Raw genomic sequence first — 25,041 nt, 5'->3', positions numbered from 1 at the left:
TTGTTTGTTTCCTCTTACCTTACCAGCTTCACCTATCGTCAGTAGGTCAGGACATATATATAACAAACTGTGATGTAGGCACACGTTACTCTACACACTCTACACGTTACATATAGTATTTGAGATGGAATATGACATATAATACTTTTAATCCTAATGAATATACTAATAACACGCAAATGAAATTGTGGGCTGAAGTTAATTTTATTAATATTACTATTTTATGGTTCTATTACACATCATCAGGGGCTAGGAATAAAAAAAAATATCGTTTAAGATCTTTAATTGCTACAGTAATTGTAAATGTAACGAGATGGGTGTTGGGAAATCTTTTCAGGAAATATACAAGTAAACACAACGATTAGTAAATGCAATGTCTATGGTACAAGATTCATCACGGTAATAGAGATGAAGAAATACGTAGAGCGGTCATCCTGTGTAGATTAATTCTATTCCAATAGACGACCACACTTATAACTGGTTATATGTTCTATAAACTATTTCATTTACAACTTACATTATAATATTGGCCTAGTAGTTTACTAACCCCAACTTAGACCTTAAAGGTCATGAGCTCGGATTTGTTCGATTGGATTAAACTGAGAGACGGCAGTAGGTAGCTCCCTGCCTTTTTGGATAAAATTATATATATTTCTATATTTAGAAATATGCGAACATGTTCAGTGTTGCCTTCATGATAACGTCGACAGTTGACAAAACATTTGAGATGCTACTACCTCTCTAAGATAAAGACTTGTACAGTTCATATACTGATCGTGCAGTAACTAGTCTTATTTTAACATGGTTTATGATTTTTGAAAGTTAAAGTAATGTAAAAGCCTTACTTAACTAGGTTCCGCTTCAGAAATTGTTTGCTTATCTAGTGTTTTTTTTCTCAAAAAAGCCTAATGCATGGTGTTTCTACATTTACATGGAAATATGGAATATTGAGAAGTAAAGAAGCTTACCAGCTAAAGTAATATAAATTTTATTACTGCCGTTTAAAGTTCAAATTAAGATATCAGAGTCACGTTTGTATCATATCAGAGGATCACCTTTAATTTGTATTAACGGGGATGTAAGTTTTTACAATACATTTCAGGAACTATTTTAAAATTGGAATATATTTACTATAGAGCTAAGATAATGACACTGTATAGCACACAAGGTATTGAATCAGATAGTAAAACTGATGGTGTACGTTACAGAAAGTGATGATCATCATCTAAAGGAACAGTACCTACTATGTAATTAACCAAAAAGTTTATATTATTTTCGAGATTATATCTGCGAAACTGTTAACTCACTGACGATTAGCATGTAGTGGATTTTTTACTGGATATAATTATTAGAATTTTAATTGCGATAATGTAGTGTTATTATTCTTTTATACATATATTGTTTAGTATAAAAATTTACATATTGTTATATTCAAACTCAAGGTATATTATTGAAATATCTTTGGTTTGAATACAACTAAACACACTAAATAAAGTGTTTTTTAGACTGGTTTATACTAAACACTTTGCCTTTTTCGATCTCAATGTTTTATATATTTCAAATATTTTGATTAATGATTAATATGTAAGGTGCTAAGTAATAAGAAATAAACATAGAGTGCCCTTTCTGAAAAATAATATTAATAAAAGGATATGAAATGCGTATTAGAAATAATTAAACAGTTTTCTGGATACCAAGTATTAACACATTGGCGACTATGAATTTATCCTGTCGGAATAATTTGAATCATGAAATGATTAATAAAATAACAATATGGTTTTTCTGGTTAATTGTCTGAGTCATATTTAATTACCCACGCTTACATTAGTCCTTATAAAACATTAAAGCGCATTAAAGCAATATAAGATTTGAAGCCCGATAGATTGGACCGATTTGTCGGATTCCGACAATTGGTAAGAACGGAGGACAATGATAGGGCATTAGGACTTCCTTCATTTGTTCTCATGTTTGAGTCTGGAGTGAATGTAAGTGTTTCCATAGTATCAGAAACTTGAGTGAAGTATAATACCATTAGGTTTTTAGTTGTTGAGCATCCGGCAATCCCCTAAGGGAGCCCTGCAGATATTTCTAACATAAAAATGTGGGCCTGATAAGTTGGTATTTTTTTTTTGTAAACAATCCACTCAAGAAATAAACGAGAGTGTCAAGAACGCGCTGATATTACTATTATGGGATACTGTTACCCACTACAAATTACACAATTACAAATTCGAGCTGGGTGGACGAGTATTTGCCTGGAGTGTATGTATGAGTTCAATACATGCGATCGGCCCGACAGTCGGTCCACTCCATCTATAATGCGAATAGTCTAAGAAGAAGTAAGAATACTCAAAAATAGTCCGTTTCACCCCGATTTGTACTTTTGATAATACAAAAGGAACCTATTAATTTCATATTTCGGCATTTCCAACGTTGGCTTCACTTACAAACTTAGCCAGAATTTTTATGTTTTTCGCTAATATTTCATTTCCATCTGACCCAGTAATTTCCTAAAAAACCCAACTCCGTGTGACTTAGCTATTGTTTTTTATAACGGCACTAGTCATTATACGGTGAAATTAATTATAGTAATTAAGTATTAAAGTACTTTATAGATTTATTACTTCCCAAAGAAAACGTCTTATGTGTAAAATAGAAATAGGAAATACGGTAGCGTGAGTGCATTATGTAACAAAATTAATTTAAATTAAGAACTTAGTTTGCCGCCACAAATTACGTTCTTAATTCAAATTTATTTAATTATATTAACGCAAAAAGATTTCACGTAAATATAGAAAATAAAATAGATATTTAATATGAAATAATGATCAATCGTTATTTATTACAACGGTAATCTAGCTAATATCATTGTCAAGGTAGTACCGAGGAAGTTATTAGACAATGCGCCTGCGCTTATTTCACAACTGTATTCACCTGCCTACTCATAGTAGGAAGATTTATGTTACCACGTACTAACAAGTTGCTTATTAATTTCTTACGATGCAATTTAGTTCATAAAAACATTTATTTAAAGTATAATTTACAGTTTAACGTACATATGTGTTTTAAATGCATATATGTAGGTAATAGATACGAATAATATACATTTATATAACCTATTCTATAAATATAATAAAAATATACGATTGTTCGAATTTAAAAGAAGTTCAGGTTTCTTTCCTTTTTCACATGGAACATCTTATAGGTACTCATCTGATACAACATTCCTTTAAAAATTGAACATAATTTTACAGTAACTCGCAGTTATCAAAACATACACAGAATATGAATGGAATCAAACTTTTTTTCTTGTTTTAAGAGAAATAATAGATGATCGTTGATATATAGGATTTGATTTCCTTATCCTAATCTTGCGTCTACAATAACTTAAGAATATTAGCTCTACTTCTACAAGGGAGAGGTAATATTCTTACTCAATTACCATACGAAGAAATTAAATATATTTACGCACAATTACCAACAAACACATAAATTGAATTACGAAACCGTATTTAATGAGCTTTCACTGAATTATATTATGTATCTACGTCAGAGAAATACTAAATAAATTCCTTTCATTTTGAACCCACAGAAGAATATTAAAATAAAATACATAAAAATTCCAGCGAAATATTATAACTGTAACTAGCTGAAACCCGTGATTTCGTCTGCATAGAATTCCTCTATATTTCGCCCCCTCCCAATTACTTTGAGATTAAAGGTAGCGTCGTGATATCTTAAAGACAGGTTCGATTCCTCGCAAGGCACAAACATTTGTATTTATGAATGTGATTGGTTGTATCGGTGAGTGTTTTCTATATATATATATAGAATATATATTATGTATGTGTATATATTATATACTTATATCAGTTGCCTAGTACCTAAATGGCAATGTGGTATTATTATTATATAATCTTAGCGTGCAGATTTACGTCATTTAAAACTTAATTAAGATCTGTTCAGCCGTTTACTCATGGCAAGCAGACATACATACAGTCAAACAGATAAATAAACACATTTCCGCATTTATTATGTTACTAATAATATGAAAAGGTGGATATTTTTTATATACCTATTAAACAGACGAATTTTAAATAACTTTTATCTACGCGTTGGATTAAATAGTAGGTAAGTAATAATATTCAGTCGAAAGAAAAAAACCTGTTTTCTGTAAAGGTACTACAACACGAAGAATGTAATATTTATCGGTATTGGAATACCGATAACAATTTCAGACGTTTTTTTAAAGAGTGAATCGTTTATGTATAGTATTAGTTAGTAAAAGCAATGGAAAATTTTCAACTAACATATATGCCTGATCACCAATTCTAATGATTTACAAATGCATAATGATTATCATGAAATTTTGCCATATTCGTTAATAATAATGAAATGATGAAAATTTAAATGATAATGAAAATTTAATGTAGAATTAATATTAAATTATCTTTCTCTTAGTAAATAAATCTTGATCATACAGATAAGATTGCTTGTAAAAAACTATTTCTATAGTTTTTTAATTAGAAAAATTAATTATAGAACATTGTCTGATAATGTAAAATCTGTCTGTCAGTTAAACTTTGTCTGTTTTGTTACCTTTTTATGCCAAAATGAATCATCGTGAAGATATGTCTGGCCACTTTACCGTCAGATGTCCGTATGCTTGTTTGTCACCATCGGGGTATAAAAATAAGATCTAATGCAGGTCATAACAAATTCTATATCAAATGTCGTAATACACACATTATTATGTTCCTAATTTGTTTTTATGTACACAAACACAGTTAATTTGCAAATGTGTACATTGAACAACTCGAAAAGAATAGGTTAGAGGACGTTTCTATGTGTCAATCATATCGGATTAGGTTTTCTAATTAGACACGTACTCGTTACCTGTTTATGAAAATATTACCGTAAATGACACTGTCACAGATATATATATATATGTATATATAATAAATTAGCACTTATCCCTGAAATTCGCGTGAAGTTTAAGTTTTATTTATTATACTTAATAATAATTTCTAAAATAAAATAGCCTGAATTACCTACTCCTTATAACGTTCGTCATGTACGAGTGATAGTCAAAATTGATACTGCCTTTCCAGAGATAAGCAAGAAGAAACAGACAATAACAATATTTTTTTAATTATTTATACCTTATATAACTACTTTCATATGTATTTAGTGAAAAGCTGTTAATTAGAAATTACAAACACACTTTTTAATTTATATAGAAAAATATTCATAGGGTCTTATCTCAAAACAAGGATTGTTAGAATTTTGGTCTATTTTGTAGGCGTGTTTAGGCGCTAGTCTCAGAAATAGCTTAACCAATTTCGGTGTGATTCTCATAACGTTATCTTGTACGCTTTACCTAAGTTTGTTTGCTTTCAAATCAACAATCATAATCGAGTACTATTTCATTGACATTTCTGCTTGACTATTAAATCCAAGTCTTGACCAATTTATTATTTTAATAGTTTGCAATCTCGATGGTATAACGACATAATTACATGGCTACGACAACATTTTTTCCGGAGACTGATTTTTAAGTCGCATTAGAATGCTATAAATCACATTGGTTACGGGTGGAAAGAATGTTGACCTATTCTGATACAACTGTAATTAGTAATTGATGAAGTAGTAAAATAATAATAATAATACTAATAATACCCTGTACAATTTATACTACTCCATCTAGTACCAAGCTAAACAGAACTTGAGTTGTGGGTACTAGACAATTGATATAATTACTTAGATTATTTTCGTAAATACATACATAATATACATATAAAACACCCAGATACAAACAATCATACTCATGAATACAAATCTTTGTACCGTGCGAGGAAACAAACCCGCGACTATCGTAAGTATAGCGATGTGTTAAGCCACCAGACTATCGAGGTTGTCTAGAAATTGAATTGCTATAGTAGATGGTATTCATTTTGTAACTTTTAGTGGCAGTCGAAACAATCAAGTCCAGTTCATTAATCCAGTATTACTTGTTATTCTTAGAATTATTTCAGCTATTCAATATATGACCGTAGTCCTTCTACTTAATATATAATTCGTAACTTTTGTTGGAAACTATAATATTTAATGGGAATTTGTTTTTATTATTGTATGAATATGTAATAATAATTTCGGTAATGATAACATAAAAATAAGCAAAGAAGTGGCAATGGTAGCAAAATTCAGAAATATCGTACGAGGTTGATATCCGATAATCTCGTGGTAGAGAGAAGATTAGATTAGTAGGCAGACGTGGCTAACAAGGTAGTTTATTTTAAAAGATAACCAAAATATTTTGCAAAACAAATATACTTCTGGTGTTTTTGTATTTTGTTTTACGTCCATATTTTATTATTTGGAAAAATAGTCAAACATATAAATACTCAATATTAGAAATACAAAATTTATTAACAGAAGCAAAAAGAGTGTTCTAAGTGCAAGATTTATTCACTTAAGTACATCAATTGGATTATACATTTCTACCCTTTTTTAATTTCACTGTTACATCATGAGGTATCATCAGGTATGCATCGATATGTCAACTACATTAGAATGTCCTCCACCGACAACCTGACAATTAATAGTATAAATTTTAAACTAATAAACGCACTAACTTTCTGTCTCTTTGATATGTGGATCTTGTACTTAGCTCTTGTATTTATTGTCAGTAATAATTATTGTTAACTTCATTCTTGTTTACAGAATATTTACTGCGATTATCTTTCATGAATTCCCAATGTTTCTACGCTGTTACAAGCATCAGGCTGTACGTTAACAGTGGGTGTAAATAATTCTATTACAAGCAGACGAATCTGTTTATCAAGTTTAGTCTTTTCACTAAACCCTTTTTAAAAAACATTGTCGCTACGGCTAGAAACACTTGATATTCAAGACAAAACTCACAACATTGGGAGCTCATAAAACTATAATGACGGTAAATATCCCGTTATATAATTTGTGTGTGTGATAGCCGTGAAAAAAGTATAAAACAGTGATCAACTGCATTTGTCTGTTATTATTTCAATACTTTGAAACTTTGTAAAATATTCAACTGCTAAGGTAAATTGGCTGTGGGTAAGCTATAGCTAGATGAAGTAGTGGTGAAGAAATGTGCTTGAATACCGAACAATAGCTATAGCTACTGTTAAGTCTTATCTAGTTGATCTTACGAACAAAAGGATATGCTTTTAGTCTTAGAATAGAGGCCGTCCATTGGTTCTAATGAAGTTCTCCATAAGTAACCAATGTATAGCCAGGTTCCAAAGAATATTTCTATTATAGTTATTCCAAATCAAACCTAAAATTTGTTTAGGTTTATGAGGCGAAGAACTCTATTGTACTTTCTTAAAAAATGTGATTAGAAGGTAAGTTAAATAACTGTATAAGACTTAACGCGAAAGTGAGTCTGTCTATCTGTTACCTTTGGACAACTAAACGGCTACACATATCTTAATCAAATTTGATATGTTAACGTTAAAGTGAGTCTGTCAGTTTGTATCTATGCACGACTAAATGGCTACACGTCTCTTAATCAAAATCGATATGAAGATTTTACTAGACCGGACATAGGCTAGACGTAAGATTTTTTTCTACTTAGAACGGAATGAATGTTTGTGAAGCCGCAGTTGCGGGTAACAGCTAGTTTTACATAAACATAACTTTCCGTGGGAATGCGCAATGCCTGTCAATTTTGAAACGAGTTACGTGCTATTAAAAGGATAATTTCAGTACACCGTAGTCTATGATTGAGACTTCTTTACTTAGAAATTATAATTAGTTGAACGTTGCTTATTAGGCACATTGATTGAAGTAGAAAAAGTATAATCCATCACATTTAAAATAAGTATTGTTGCTAAGTAACAGTTTGTATGTAACGTGCAACTGCAATCGGAACGAAATAAATTATATTTACTACTATAAATGTAATCCACTCAATATCTCTATCAACAATAAATCTCTTTAAACATATAACAGTAATAAAATAATATAAATAGGAAAATCAACAATTAACTAAGTATTTAAAAATATTTATCTACGGTTTGATAAATACATTTACATAATACATAATACTTTGACAGTTTCTTACATTAACGTACAGTGAACTACAGAATTTGTACTATTTGTAAGATGATAAATTCTTGAACATTAATCAGCGCGTATGAGTGATTGGATTTTTTTTGTTTATTTACTCTTTATGGCTCAAGCAAGCCTTAGCTCTTCTAGAAACCTTTGTATAAAGGAAACTATACAGAAAGTGGTAGGTGGGTTATGTTTAAATTAGTATAAATATAAGCATAAATAATAATAATAACACTTAGTTATGTAAGTTTTGTTTTAAATAGTCGCAATATGTTTCTACTTGTAGAAATGACTAAAGAATCAAAGACGACTCAGTGTTTAAGCAAATCATAACAAACGGGTTAGTTAGGCATCGAAACATAACAATCCCAAGTCACGGAAACCGGTAATAATCACGATTTCACCCGAACCACGGGCATGAATCACTTGACATTGAAAACGCATGCCGTACACAAAACACCCCCGAAATTGGGGGTGATTCTGGGGCGCTCCCATCGATCCCCGTGGAAATGGGGTCGCCTCCTCCTCCCCTGACCTTGGTAGCCGAAGATAGGCGGGAGCCGACGAGGAGGGCCGAGGCGTTTTCATTCATTCGAAGCCCGCCGCCCACGGATGGCTCGGAATTTTCATGTAAACCCGATTTGCTTCATTTTAATGATGTTTGCTTTATGCCGCCCGGTTGGAGAATGTTCGGGGACTTTGGTTAATTAGACGTCGATTTTGTAATATAATAAGTAATTTGTGACGAACTAATTTGTGGAAGAGCATGAGAAATTCACGCGGCAATAATATTTATTCATGGTAATTTCGACCTTATGTACAGATAATAAAAAACAGGTGTTGACTACAAATTAAGTGTTCATATATGTTTAATATCTTCAATATAGTTTTATAGCTTAATATTGCTATATTGCTGACGAATTAATATTATAAAAGCGAAAGTGAGTTTGTTTTGACCAATCGTCATTAGAGGCAACATGTCTGATGGAGAAAAACATACCTATATGCAAATTTTTATCAGATTATATATTTATTTTTTAATATATAGGATTCGAACTAATTTCGGTCCGTTACTATAATTTTATATGTTTGTTTAGTAACAGACTATTTATTTATTTATGGTATTCTATATGCAACCCCCTATATTTTTAATTGATACCTATTGCGTGACATAAAAGAACAAATTTCACAGCGTTTCATAGTCAGCAATCAATATAAATAATTGATAACTGTATATTAATAAGAATCTACATTTTATTGAATTAACAAGAAAAGTGGTCAGTTCTAATAATTAATTAATTTTTATAACAGTTTAAGTATAGGAACGGATATGTGGCGTGAAATAAATAGATGGATTCTTATTATTTATACATATTATTGTGTTTAGTATATGTATAGCTAAGAACTATCTTGATCACTTAAAAAAATAAATATATGTATTAGTAAAATACGCAATAAGAATTTATTCTCGAAGTTTACGAGTATACGCTGTTAGATCGGCGTGGAGTTTGTAAACGAGTAGATATCTACTAGTAGTGGGTGTTTAGGGGTGTTACGCGGATAAAGATTGACAGCTGTCAGGTAAAGTAAATAAATTATTGTTATAAATGATCAACGACATGCATCACGTTATGTGCGGTATTTACCATTAAATCGAAATTCCACGGGAACGCTACATATTGGCTTCCGTACAAGGAAGCCGGTATGTAGAGTACCTAAACAATCTTTATAGAGTATGCCTATCTATAGTCTTTTACGTGTGTCTAATATTGTTTGTGTTTGTTACGCAATTATGTTATTAAATTACAGGTACGGTGTTAGTCCTCGGGAATGTCATCACAAGCGTCATATAATCACGTGACGTACACAGTACTGTCCATTTATATAGGCGACAGATACTTAACATCTGGGTGTGGTCAGCTTGTTTCCCATTTCAAACAGAAAAATCTACAAGTGTTCATATTTATACAATTGAAATAGTAGGGAAAAATATTTGAGATGAGTATTTTTAAAAAAAATTGCAAATTATTTTTATGAACTAATAATTAATTGAATTATTAGGTCTTAAAAATAAATTACATTTTTTTTAATGTATATTATTAAATATGCTACAGAAACTAAGCTCTTGACAAAATTGGACCCCACGACAAAATTTCATGATTTGGTGTAGGTATAACTGACACCTTTGTATTTAACCTATACCACGTTACTATGTTATATAATTATAAAGATATATAGATTATTTACTTAGCAAAAGCATATAATCAATGATGTCAATTTATATAGACAATTCTAAGAATAGAACGAAGATAGAAATGCAAGGCAAAGTAACAATGCAGGGTCACACTATCAAACCATATCAATATTTGATTTACTTATAACCTTAAGGTAGGTTACCCTGAAGTAATTACATATACTGAAATATTATTCTAGTTAATATATTATAATAGATAAGTACATGAAGTTCGTAATATCTACAAGTGTATATATTGTTGTGATATTTGAAGAAACTTTTTAAATTAAAATAAACTCTAGGTATATTGCAGAACTATCTTATGTATAAAAAGCAATTAATCAATTAATCTGGTAAAGAGAGACAATAATAAATTAATAAAAAATCTTCTTTTTATTTAGAATATTTTACCCATCAGAAAATGTTAATAAGGTTCAACAAAAACAGAAATACGTCGTTGGTAATTTTGTTAACTTTGGTATTTAATTATGTAAACATATATATACGAAAAATCAAAATTAGGAAAAGGGCATGTTATTTATTTACAGTTGGTCCAAAAACAAGTAGATTTGTTCCGTTTTCCTTTATTTTTTAATATGGTCAAGAAGACATTAGTTCGAGTCAGCTTTATCGTGTGCAAAACCAATGAAAAGATGGCTTTCTTGTATAAAGTTTGGAGTAACAGAAAACCGGTCGAGACCCAAACAGGCCTCTCGAAAACAGCAATCATAAGTTACAGTTACGTATTTTGTTGGCCATCGGATGTAGTTATGGGCAAATTATTACCCACTAAACTACTTTTACATGTTACAACCTTGTTTCTCTACCTAACACTTGTCTTAAGTTTTTACAAGGAATGTTAATAATTTGTTAAAAATTTGCTCAACAAATTGTATTAAATTAATGTATAATGTCAAAATGTTTCGTATTGAGTTATTCTAGATACATTATTGTTATTTGCTGATATATTATTATTGATAACCCTATTATTAGGGACATCAATATTGTAGGGTTTCATTTATTTTGTCATTTATATAATGTCTTTAATAAATATGGATATGTAGTACACAATAAATGTAAATTATTGATTGAAAATAATTTTTACCTTACTACCTCTACATTTAAATACAAACGAACATTATGGGGAATTAAAAAAGCCTCCTTTGCATGAATCAAACTGTGATTCATTGTTTCATATAACCAGCCTATGTATATGTTATCATTTACCGCAACCTCTATTATAATCATCGTTTTAATCCAAATAAATTCAATTATAGTTTTGAAAACCGGGTTTTTTTAGGAATTCTTATCAGTGATATATTCTCTAAGAGCACGGCATTGTGGTATAACGTTTGATATTGTAGCCACATAAGCTTACCAATATCTCTTATTTAAAACAGACATACAGATAGACATGGAAACAGCCAGTTTACTGGATAATTTAAAAATTAAAAACAGTATCTCGGCTTGTATAACTGTTTGCAAGTAATACTATCAAATGTTACATGCGTAATTCTGAAACTGTTACTTACAATCTGTTACAAATTTCTTATTTCTAATCGATACACGAGGAAATGACTGGAATGGACAAGTAACTGTTTTGGTAACTTACAATATTACATCACATAATAGGCCCTGAGACCGCTGGAATGAAAACGTTCAACAAAAAGTCTGATACAGTTATTTATTATTAACGTCGCCGCATCAGAGGGCCAAGACAAGTAGCAAACGAATCTATCGAGAACAATTTGATCGCTATCGCATGTAAGAAAGACATACTGGATACCGCTGTCTCGTTCTATCTTATGCTTACGGTAGCAATAGAATAGTTTCATTATCATTTTGTCCAGATCCTTTATTGCCAATAGTGATCCTACACGCATAGATTTGTAGCAATATTGAAGGATCGTAGATCCATTTAGTAGTTCTAGATTAAAATATCAATAAGTATATTGAAGGCTATTTATTTAAAAGTATGAAAAATATTCCATTTCATAAATTTCGTTACACACGTCACATAAGTTGTTAAATTATATTTGTAATAATATTGTGTATTTTTTTTTTTTTGCAAAACATATACTCGCCTTTTTGTTTCATATTCTTACTTATGGAATATCTAGACTATATATGTAAGAACTTACCTAAATAAGTAAAGTTTTGGTTTAGTGTAAACTGTTTATTTGATCATTTATTGTATCGGTAGCAGTTACAATTAAAATATTCAAAGTGTACCAGTACAATACTAATATTATAAAGAAGTCCTGAGTTCTGAGGGTGGAATAAAGTGTCTTTACATGAATTATATATAGTTACTTTGAATAACCCGCCGAGTTTTAGATGTCTCTCACACTGATGGCGTAATATTAACGGACTAACGCTTTAAAGTCGGCGGAATAAACATGCGTTTTCGACTCTGTGATTGATGTATGTTCGCTGAGGAGCACAGTTACAGACATAGAGAGATTGATGACGAAAGTACTTCCATTTGTAAGAAAACTAACTGTATCACTAACTAACCAGAATCTATCTTCTCGGACAATTAAATACCTGTTGGTGATGTTATTGTGCTACTTTGTACTACAGTCCTAATTTACGAAGTGTTTGAATATACTGTCATAAAACTAGCCGATGAATTGGAAATGTATCAATAAAACTCGTCCAAACTTGGCGAAGATATCGCGTACGTCACAAAAACATACTAGAACTTCCGTTAGAATTGACCCCTCCTTTTTTTGAAGTGGATTGTAAAAGTAGGTATATAACCAACCTCTCTACTCTCGATGAGTTAGGAACAATGAACCTGAATCTAGATTCATTTAAGCCCGTACTGGGCCGTTTTGTAAATATTGAAGGATTTCAAATGAGAGAAAGGAATATCTGTAAGTTATATACCACATACAGACTCTATTAGAAAAATCTATAGGAAATGATAACGGATATTATATTTATTCTAATTACACAAGTCCAGACAACATTGACCTATTTGTTAGACCTAGTTAGATATCAAACATATGGAAATTGATGATGATGTATAAGGTTTAAAAACATATCTAACTATCATTAAAATCCCGTGTGATCATGTTTCGCTACATGTCCAATACGAATGTTTGAATTAAAAAAAGGAGAAGTTTACGATTTTCGATAAACGTAAAAAATTGTTAATAGACTACTGAATGACGTAATATGATAGCAAAGTCAATATTTGATATAGCACCATTAGCCACGATACGCGATAACACAGACAAGTTCACTAATGAATACGGGACACAATGATACTGTATTACAAGCGAATGTTTGATTCACTCAACAGAAACGACATAATATATAATGGACTAATTATTCTTAAAGACTATATGGAATAATGGATTATTACAAAAACTCGTAATATTTTTTTTGTTGTGCCGGAAACTGTAATGTGTCAAAGTATCTAGTAACATTATATTTAACTGTACTATTTAACTGTAAACTGCACAATATTCACGTTTGTTTCACTCACTCTAATGTAGTAGTAGATCGTTAAGACATTCTAACACTTACTTTTGTACCAGTATTTTGTGTCCGACATATTTTTTTAATTCCTTGTCTGATCCATATCTGGAGTCAAACATTGGTTCGCTGTTATGTACAATAATCTTTCACATAGTCCATCCATCTTCTCTTTGCTCGTCCTCTACCTTTACGTCAACCCACGTCCATATTTTACAGTTTAGGTATTATCGCCTACACAGTAACTTTGAGGCAGTGCGAGACAGATGCAGTTAATACTTAATGACATAAAGAAAATGTATGATTCAGATTATTCGTAAACCTAGCTATTTATTTATTATGTGTGCAAATGCTACATCATGCTATGACCTTCCAGGTTTATATCAAATATTGAATATAGTATACAATAAATTCAAAAGAAAAAACAACAAAAACAGCTGAACAAATTCTCTGCGTTGACACAAACTGGAAGTTCGTTTGACACTGAATTCATAAATTATTCAAGTTTTTAAAGAAGAGGTCTTGAATGTAATTGCTATACGTTCATAAAGTTTTGATTGCTGAGTAGCTATTAAGGATACAGGAGTAAGAATTTGTATAATAAAATATTTATAGAAAATAATATTTTAACAGTAGGTACAAATTATATTCTAATTACATCTGCTTGGGTTTGGAAAATACTAGAATATTTTTAGATACCTAATTTGTTCTTTAATTATTTCAGAAAAAAAATAAAATTACAGGAGTAGATATGAAAATAGAACAAAAGGCCTTATCGCTATGTAATGTGCTGATAGTCTTTCTTATACTTTGTGGTTAACCAACTACTAGGCGACTTAAAGGTTCAAGAATTCATGATATTTGCCATACATCTATGTATATATATGCCTTGTATCGCATTTTAGTTTAAGGCTTCTTTTATCTTGATCAATCCGAGTAGTCTAATCACGTGGATGAAGTCACATGTACAGCTTGTATCATTCATATCAATATTATTCATAAATATTTTCGGTCTGTTATGAAATGATTACGTGTTTAAGAAAATCATGTCATTGTAATCTACAATGTTGAGTTAACGAATCGTAACAGAAAGTAGTCTGGATTTCAAGATTATCGAGAAAAATATTCTCTCACTACAACCAGATGCCTTTTTTGTAATAATTATGGTTTTGATAAGGTCAGAGCGAGGCCATTCGAAAGTCCTAGTTACGATTGATTAAATATCGAACTGTTAATTGATACTCAACATAATTGGTTTATTGTAAAAAATAGATTTGGCGATAAATTAAAACAAAACAGTCGGAGTTTATCTATATATCATTTCTCTATGTAGATAGTGTAATTTCTCAATGTAGACTTACTGATCCTAAATATTAGCTATTTTATTAGGTACTCAAATATATAGAAATATATAGTAACTCAAGGGAGTCATTTGGAAATGATACGGAAATTTTGAAAACGGAATATTGGGTTCCATTTGATCGAATTAGTGGAACAAAATGATTCGTAGACACAACCGTGTATCCAAATGATATTAAACATTCTGTTTAATTCGCACATTTTTATGACTGTGTGCGTCATTAATGTATGCATTAATTCTTTATAAGCTCACAATACAATTGTATCATTAAATTTACATACGTAATATACAACATATTGTGTCTCTTTATTTTTTGTAGCCACGAAACCTATGTGTGTGCCGCGAGTGTGGGGGGAAAAAATGCTCAAACACGCGAAAAATAACAAATGTATGAAGCGAGGCTATCTGTGTGATTAACCTTCATGTAATGTAGATTATACATAATATTCTCTACATTTTGCTTATGAATTTTTCCAGAGATAAAACAAACGTGCTCAGACTTGGTTGATGACAGCAGTTAGAATATGAATTCAGTATAATAAAATACGAATTGAGGAACATTAGATAGTCCTTGGAAATTGAAGATCTGTCTGCAACGTTATATAGGTACGGCATAAATAATACAGTATAATTATCTATGCATAAAGCGGTAATATCAATGAATACATTCCCAAGGATCCATAAGATAAATAGCTATTCTGGAGTGAACTACATTTGGAATAATCAAGTTAATATAATAGCATCACTAACATAAAAAAGAACTTTAAATGGAAATCATTAAACATCAAAACACGTCGGTATTTATTTACATATTGTATTACGTGTTTACGCTAGCAGTTTGGCGTTTTTATCAATAATAATGCTTATAATGGTTTTAAAACTAGGTAGGTAGGTACTTGATTGTTGGATATTTTTTTTTATTCAGATAGCTAGTTGTACATTATACATTACGGGTAATTTCAAATACGTTAACAAACTACTATTTCTACTATCTACGCGGATAGTTGAGAGATGCGGGTTTAAGTTCCGTCTGCCTATTGCAAGGTTAAATTTGCAATCCAGTACACAATAACATACACTTTGATATATCTACTTGGAGACCCGCGTAATTTTGTCTACGTCACATTTCTACCGTTTTTTGTAACATTTTCCAATCCAACAGCTATTATTATATCGCAATGTTTTATATAGCCTATAGCTTTTCTCAATAAATGGGCTATCTAACAGAATTTTGAATATCGGATTTGTATTACCGATACAAACATTCAAACATCCCAATTTACAACCTTTACATCTTCTTAGTATTAGTACAGATGTTATAATTAGATATATTATCAATAAGTTAATCAGTAGGCCAGTATTGAAATTCAAAACAATATTTTTCAGCATTAATAATTCTACTTCCGAACCAAGGACGCTAGCTGAATGTAAATAATATTACTATTGATGGAACATCCTTATTATGTATTCGATGCTAAAATTATAACGACTATATTTTTATTACTTTTACATGAATAAAACTAGAGCTATTTGGATACCATTTGATATTCATAATGAGTATTAAATTAGTTGGTTAGGAGCAACGATTATATAAGTATTACAAATTTAAGCAAACTAATTAAGTATGCGAAATATCACTAATAGTAATATAATCATATTAATATTATAAAGTGATAATTTGTGAAGATGGATCGATGTTTGTTACTCTTTCACAAAAAACTACTCGATGAAATCGAATGAAATTTGGTAAACATAGAGATGATATACTATCATATATATATAACATATCGTGTTTTTACTCAAATTCACCTGGGCAGTGACGGAGAATACAGTTAGTTGTAAATATTATTGAAAATTTTAATTTTAGGCTGTATTTTTATTTTGTATTTTAATTGAAAGGGTTTTTAAGATCACCGGTATACAGGAAGAAATCTGTCAGATAAAAATAAGTTCACTTTTGCTAAAACATATCTCACTGACGAGAGGGGAGCTGAGTGCCGGGAGGGAAGACGCCATAAGGTTATCAGTCCTGATAAGAGCCCATCCATCACTCACTACGCAACTGTCACTGTACTGGGATCTCTCTAGGCACAAGAAATATTTTTCTATACAAAGGTACACGATATTGACGTTTTCTGAGTACCTACTTATAATATCTGCAGTAGAGATTGATTTTTACTTCTGGTTCAATCCAGATTAAAAATGTTGAAGTTATTGATTGTAGATTTAGATATATAGAGACTGGCTAGGAAGTTAATAATTCATAATACTGCAATAAATTAATAATAAAAAAGTAGAAAAATAGTAGGATAATAATCATTTTAAAACATCTAGATTTTTAGTACTTTGAGCTACAGCATACAAAGAACTTGTCAAACAAAGTAAAACCTAAAAGCTTTGCGAAAAATCACGAATTACAAATGAAGTAAATTTACTTGAAACGAAGACTTAATAAATTGCTCTCGAGCTATTATGAATATTGCAGGATATCTCTTGAGGGAATCGGATACCGAGGTTTTGGCCTCAAGGGGCGAATTCTGGTTACTAATTGAAACTTGAGTCTTTGGAGTCAGATTTGACTTATATTTATATTGCATTTGTATATTACACTAATTGTCTTTGTTTATATTAAGGAAAAAGGAAAGCCGCCAAATAACTTGCTTTATAACATGTTTTTTTTTAAAAGGTAATATGTATAACTGCAAAATTACGGAAGATTATTCCACGCATTAGTGTGGCATGCGCATCATATGATGATGCCATTTTCTTGGTGGTGTTCATGTATATGACAGTTACCACTTACCTTCAGGTGAACCGGTCTGCTTGTTTGTTATTCGAATTATATAAAAATCACTAGGTACATAAGATAAACATATTACGTATAAAGACTGTGACATATGACATGAAGCGAGTACCAAATCTACAGAAAAGATTACCTATATATGTTTTTGATTGCAATCATAATAAAAATCATGTAGTACCCTAAAATTACTTTTTATCAATATATTAAAGTTTGCCCAATAAAAGAAAACATTATTACTCATTATTTGCTCAGTTGTTCCTTTTATGTTCTTTAAAACTTTTATGTAGTTGCAAACTGAAAGAATTAATGAAAAATGAATATCATCATAATATGTTTGATCAGAACAAATATGTATGGAAGAGCCTGTTCTTCTCTAACCTAAGAATTATACGTTTCCTTTGATTTATAATAATCATTATAGTCATCATCATCAGCCCCCTGCTGTCCATTGCTGACATAGGCCTCTACCAAGGCACGATTTTCAGCCCTCTTCCAATGATTACACGCAACCCTACGTATATCGATTTGTAATGATATTGTTCTGTTAATAATAGCTATTATTAACAGGACAATATCGTATAGAATATTGAAAAGATTTTGGAAGAGAAAATACTCTAAAAAACTAAACATCATCTGTCGCTAACTCACAGTAGGAACAAATTATAAATAAGTATCGTTGTTGTAAATAACATCTAATATCACGTACAATTTACTATGTTTAGTCGGAATGCATTCGTATGGAACACTAATTGTACTCGGACTGACACTTGACATTTTTTTGCAGTTTTCCGGTCCAAAAATGTGACCAATTTAATCATACCAAAAATTGTACTAGAGTTTACCAGAGGTTAACTGTCTCACCTTTCCGTCGCTAAGCAGCTTGCTGTATTACGGTTGTAGTCAAATTACAGGATAAGAAGCATCACATCTCAGTCCTCTGGAACTGCAAGTGGTATTGCGGATGTCACAATGATAACCTGATGTCCGTAGTGCTGTTCCTGTATATAGACGAGTGCTCCATCTTATCATTAGACGGGAGGTCAGTATATTTGCTATTCCAATTATATAAAAAATTGTTCTGGAGTAGATATTTCATCTGAAGAGGTCTAATAATATGACTGGACCACCGAGGCTGTCCTCGGTGGTCCAGTGGTTTAATACACCGCTTTACTATCGGATGGTCGTCGATTCCTTGCACGGTACAAACATTTGTATTCATGAATATGATTGTTTGTATCGGTCTGGGTATTTTCTAAGTATAATATGTTAAATACATATTATACTTAGAAAATACCCAGAATTGTACAAAAAAATATATCCATGTATTTATATCAGTTGTCTGTGTCTGTTAGTTTGTTTAGTCTGTGTTGTTGGACTAGATGGCGCTGTGTGAATTGTCGTGAGATATTATTATTATTAATATATTTATACTATTACACTAATTAAACAAAGAGTTTTATTTCAGTCCTAGAGTAGTAACATATGTGTTGTTGCTCGAACTTCATTGAGATACAAAGACGTAACTAATCTGTGATTTATTTCACTCGATGTATTATTTATCACAAAATGTATAAAAAAAATACGCAATACACATTACTCCGTATTAGTATTCCACATGAACTAGACAAGATTGTCCGTATTACGTAACAACTCGTGACTCTTATTACTGCCGGCTCGGCTGAAAAAGATTATAAATAACGAGCTTCCTTCCGTAACAATATAGTTCGTATTACAGTATAAGAGAGCTTTGTTTTGCATGTACCATGCATTCTTCAATAGCCTCACAGCGTGCATACTAACGTGCTTGAACCTGTGCGTCTAGCGTCGAATTAACACTTTACTAATGCTACACTTTGATTAATAGCGGTTGCTAAATACTAATTTACACTTTAACATTTTTTCTGTTATTCCCAAGTTCTAACAATTAGTGAATAAGGTCAATAAAATCAAAAGTAAATATAAAGATAATAAATGTTGAATAATTACCAATTAGTATATCACTCAAGACAACAAAACATCGTCCATATAATATAATTATGAAGACGGAAAACGTATTACTGTGAAAGTGTCAGTTATAATCCTGAAGATGCAAACAGTTTTAAGTTAATCACTAATCATTAGAATGCTCATTATTCTTAATGTCAATGTTATCTAAATTGTTTTAGACTATAAAGTAAATAATAAGAACATTCTTATATTAAATATTATCAACAAGAGAAATAATTGTAATGAATTGTAGATTATTAAATTATAAACATAAATAAAAAGAGAAAAATTTACTGATAAACAAGTAGACGTAGATGAACAAAATGTTGTTTTACTTGCTTCTAGTGGCAATAATAATAATAAAACAAAAACAAGAAACAGTTAACAAGTACGACGAAGAACCACGAGCAGGCTGACGCCACACATTCGAGAAAAAAAAGTTACAAACACACACACGCATGCAAAAACTTCACAGATGGTCTCACACGCAACGTTGTTGGACAAAAAGTTAACGGCCTCTTCTTGATCTCCAGTCTGGCTAAAGTTAAGAACAAGTAAGCTATTAAATATAATTTCATATCTACATGCCATTAAGTTTTGTTTTGCGTTGCAGTGTTTACGTGCCCATTACGTGAAGGTAATAGTTGTATAGAATCTAACATTTTGGTAATAGCTCATCATATGAAAGAACTATGATGAAGTAATCATAAGTGAGTGACCCAATAACTATTTCATATTTGAGATTTAATTATACAATTCGATCGAAATTGTTGAAAACATTGTATCGCGTCTTGCATTGCAGCTCTACACCGAAAGATGACCGATGAAAGATACCATATACTAAAGTCTTAGTAATAACAATTGGAAATTCTATAACATTAACAGAATTTATAAAATGTCCAATTTATAAATTAGGTGATTTGCTAAATGAATCAGTAAACAAGAGATATTAAGATTTAACAAACGTCCAAAACGAAAGAGTTCTAAATGTAATAGAACTAGAAAAATTTGAATTTATGGATATTGGAATAGATTGAGAAATTGTAATCGAAAATAACCGAAGGACAAATTGATAATTGCTGCTATTTGATCATTATAACATCCGTTACACTTAATATATTTTATTACCACACATGAACAACATTGAAAGTTAAAATGGTTTAAAAGTTAGTATTATAATGATGCATTTACTTTTTGATATTAAACTTAGAACTTGTGTAATTAAAGCTTTATCATCCCTAACCAGTTCCACGGACGATACTGGTAACTTGCTTTTAATTACGTTTTAACAACCTTTCTGCTCATATCATTTTATAAGGCATTCAAGAGCATTACTTATCTGTTTATTACAGATTTATTGTATATTGTGTGCATTTGTGGTGTACACAATCTGACAAGCAAGAGAGTATTTGCTTACTGCATACATTTTATTACGCCTATTAACTAAAACTTGGGAGATAAAAATTACGTAGCGAAATATTTCATATAAGTAGAGTCAGACGGTGCAATAATTATGTACAAGAGTTTCATTCTATTTGTTAAAAATCCTTATCTATTAAGTAAGGTAGTTTCAATGAAATTATATATGTGACAATAAATAACCTGTATCCTACAATCCTAGTAGTTCTCAAAGCTAAGAGGCAAATCATTCATTAACTTCTGATACACCTAGAATGTGGAATAAATAGAATTAGAGTTACATTTTAAACAATTTGGATACTGCATAATTTAAATATTGCCGAGAAAATTTGTTCTATGTTGTCTTTTATTGTCTCTCGAGAGGATGGTAAATAAAACTGGTTTTGTCAGTTTATGTAAAATTCATGTACCTATAAATTACAAAGAAACAAGTAACTTCCGATTATAGTATTGGAATAATGAATACTTTATTAAATGTTAATTATTTTAGGGTACACGAGTAGTACTGATAACATAACGCTATATTTTTATAGATAAAAAAGATATTAAGTCTATGTAAGTCATAGTAGCTTATTTATTTGATAGTATTTTTATTCCATACAAGTTATAGACTATTTTATGTAGATGATAAGGGTGGTCCTATTCAGAAATATTTATTTGCTGAAATATTATAATTTATATTATGGAACGACGTTTTCCGAGTTAGTTAGTTTTAAATATTCTACCATTATTGAATTTATTTTAATTAAACATGCAAAAGTATGTTATAAAACTATGGTGCATTCACCAATCACAGTAAGGGAGTTGTAGGGCAGGTCATGGCTGAATGCGTAAGCATAACCGGATGTGCAAATGATAACATTATCAAGAGTAACAGCATGAGTTAGAGCCTATGCAAGAGAAAACTAATTAAGTAAATAATAGAAAATTACATCATTATTATTTTATTAATTAGGTACCTAGTTTTAGACATTTTCCGGGTAATACAGTATTACTGATATATACACAAGTTTCAGTTTAGAATAATTATTAAATTATCCATTACAAATATATATGAACTAGTGTTCATATTGACCTAAGCGTAATTAATACAATTAAGATTCGAAAATATTTTTTTTCTTGGTGCGTCTTGTAAACAGAATTGTTTGAAATTCTGAACTTGCATTGTTCCACCTCAAAAATATGCATTTCATTTAATAGAGCTGTTTTTTCTTAAAACTATTAGTAGAGTACACTAATTGAAAATAAAATAATATAAACAAAGTTTTATTGGTCCAGACATGTTTGAGGCTTGAGCTATATTTTCTGATAGTCTCGCTTAGCTACTTCTCAGTGTACCAGGCTAGCAGCGGATCGTGCCGGTGTCACGTTACGCGGTGGCTGTTGACACCAGCGCCTGATTAATATTTATGATACGACTGAGCATCTCGCATGGCCGGTTCGCTGAGTCGATGCGAATTATCTTCGTCTCTTTCGCACATACGCGGCGTACACTTATCTGACAGAGCGCGCCATTGTATATGGCAACCGCTCTTTCAACATTCGAGTGCGTAAGTGCGAATGAGAATCCCAAATCTTCTTAATTTTTGTAGTTCTGTTTTTCGTTTTTTTTGCGTCGTTATAAGTTTTGTGGAATTGTTGGAAATATGCCAGTGATACTGATAATATAAGCATTATTTTTATTTTATTTACATTAAATATAATATACTTAATCGTTTTATTATTTATTTATATGTATTTCTAATTGGAATCAGTTATATTTGACTGAATATTTATATGCAAAAAAAAATTGCTCGTAACAACAGTATGAGTGCATATAGTGACCGCTCCAATTGCGAATGAAAAGAAATGAGCATGTGGAACAAGGCGTGGGACTAACACAACTCGAACCTGACCGTATCGAGGTATCTCAACCGGACAGACTTGTATCTACTGACATAAAAAAATGCAACAGCCGTAGTGGAAATATTGCTATAGAAATTGACTATAACAATTTACAGCGACTAGTAGTTAATTTAGCGTACGCTTGCAAATGAGATTTGGATATAGACACGGTTTGCTGATTTAGCATCCTTTAATATTATCATAATAATAAAAAAACAAAAAGTTGTTTATGCTCGTGTGAATTACTCATTGTATGACTTTATTAGTCATTTAGACAGAATCACTTATTCTTAATTGAAACGCATCCAAAAGTGCTAAGTGTAAGTCTTTTATTTTCCACTTTGTCAATATCGGTACAAGTAGTGCCCTCTATTACTTTGTTATCAGCTTTCAATTTAAATTCCTCGCTCGATTTAAAGCAAATGAGTTTTAAATTAGCTACCAAGTAACGTTTTGATTAAGCATTTATAGAACGTTTTTGGCCGTTCAGTTTCCTGTACGGGTCTCTCACACTAGCAGCATTATCATTATGTTTGCCACTATTATCGTTGTTTGTCTGGACATTTTCCGCGAGCTGGCGCGCTCCAGCGCCGGCCGGCATTCGCGAGACTTCGCCTCAAGGTCGCGTTATCGTGCTATCGTCAGCCCTGAACCAATACAAGGTTAACATCAAATATTCACTGTGCAAGTGGGGCTATGGTTGACATCAATTTATCGATATCGTCACGTCGAAACTAGCACGTCCGTAATCTTGCAGGAACTGAACAATCTCGTCCGTCTTGCGCAGTCCCGTTTGCTTTATTGTTAATTTGCAACCGCAACTGAATCGCCGGATGCGTACTCTCTCAGTTATAAGTAGCGATATCATCAAATCAAATTAGTGGCATGTTTACATTTTATAGATAGAGCGCGTTCACGTGGACTGTCACTAGACTATATCTATCGATATGCTATTTATCACTCACCGTGAGCTGTTAACATCCTCTGCGGCGGGCTACTGGTTCCTCCTGCACACTGACACTCGACCGGGAATTATAGCACTCACAAACGGCGCACAGAGTTCAGCGGCACTCGCGAGGACTGCACGGCGCGACACCCACAACTAGAATGCGGGCGAGAAGGCTCGTCGCGGGGCGCGGGGGGATGCCGACAGCGACACACGGCTCATACGAAGGCGCGGCGACGAGGACTGCGGCCGGCTACGAGCGCGCTCCCGCCGTATTGGTTACACGTTGAGTGACGTCACGCCAGCAGGCCAATAGACTTGCAGCGCCTAGTTCCTAGCGAGAAACGCTAGAGGCGCCACTATAGAGGAAGTCGCCCGCCCTATCAAGCTTTCTTCAGCTAGGGCGTGTGCTTTCACTGTCAGAATATAGCTTAAATAAAATCTGTTTATCCTATGTTGTAATCTTATTGTGAACTGTAACACTGATTTTATTTTTATATATTGAAATAAAGCTTTTAAAAGTTGTCATACTGCAGTCGCTTCTCGAAGAATATGATTGGGCAGATGCCAAAGATGGTTAGCATAAGTCCGAGACATGTGACATATACCGAGTTGGTAATAACTAGGGATGTAGCAATGGAAAAAAATCACAATATTTTGAATGTATCATCCAGATAGAGCTATGCTATCAACGAGATCTAGAAGTTAATATTGATGAAACTACATAAGTTTACGTAAAGTATATTATAGTCCGAAACTACGATATTACTTTAACCTTTCGTAGAAATTGCTCAGTCATTCGATTGATTTAGTAAGAAAGCTTT

At 31.6% G+C, this 25,041-nt stretch overlaps 1 protein-coding gene across 7 annotated transcripts in view; it reads right to left on the bottom strand.

Moving 5' to 3' along the window:
• The window catches only part of LOC131848809 (myocyte-specific enhancer factor 2), a 74,299-nt gene extending 49,843 nt beyond the window's left edge, over positions 1 to 24,456 (bottom strand). For all 7 annotated transcript variants that reach the window (XM_059198765.1, XM_059198771.1, XM_059198748.1 and 4 more), the window contains exon 1: positions 24,237 to 24,456. The gene's annotated coding sequence lies outside the window, so the exon portion shown is untranslated. The remainder of the gene's footprint in view (positions 1 to 24,236) is intronic.
• Positions 24,457 to 25,041: the final 585 nt, after the last annotated feature.

The sequence above is a fragment of the Achroia grisella genome, unplaced genomic scaffold (genome assembly GCF_030625045.1).
Source record: "Achroia grisella isolate CSIRO2021 unplaced genomic scaffold, CSIRO_AGI_Agris_v1 utg1096, whole genome shotgun sequence".
Lineage (NCBI taxonomy): Eukaryota > Metazoa > Arthropoda > Insecta > Lepidoptera > Pyralidae > Achroia > Achroia grisella.
Note: the sequence above shows the minus strand (reverse complement) of the source record. Positions and strands in the feature narration are given on the sequence as shown.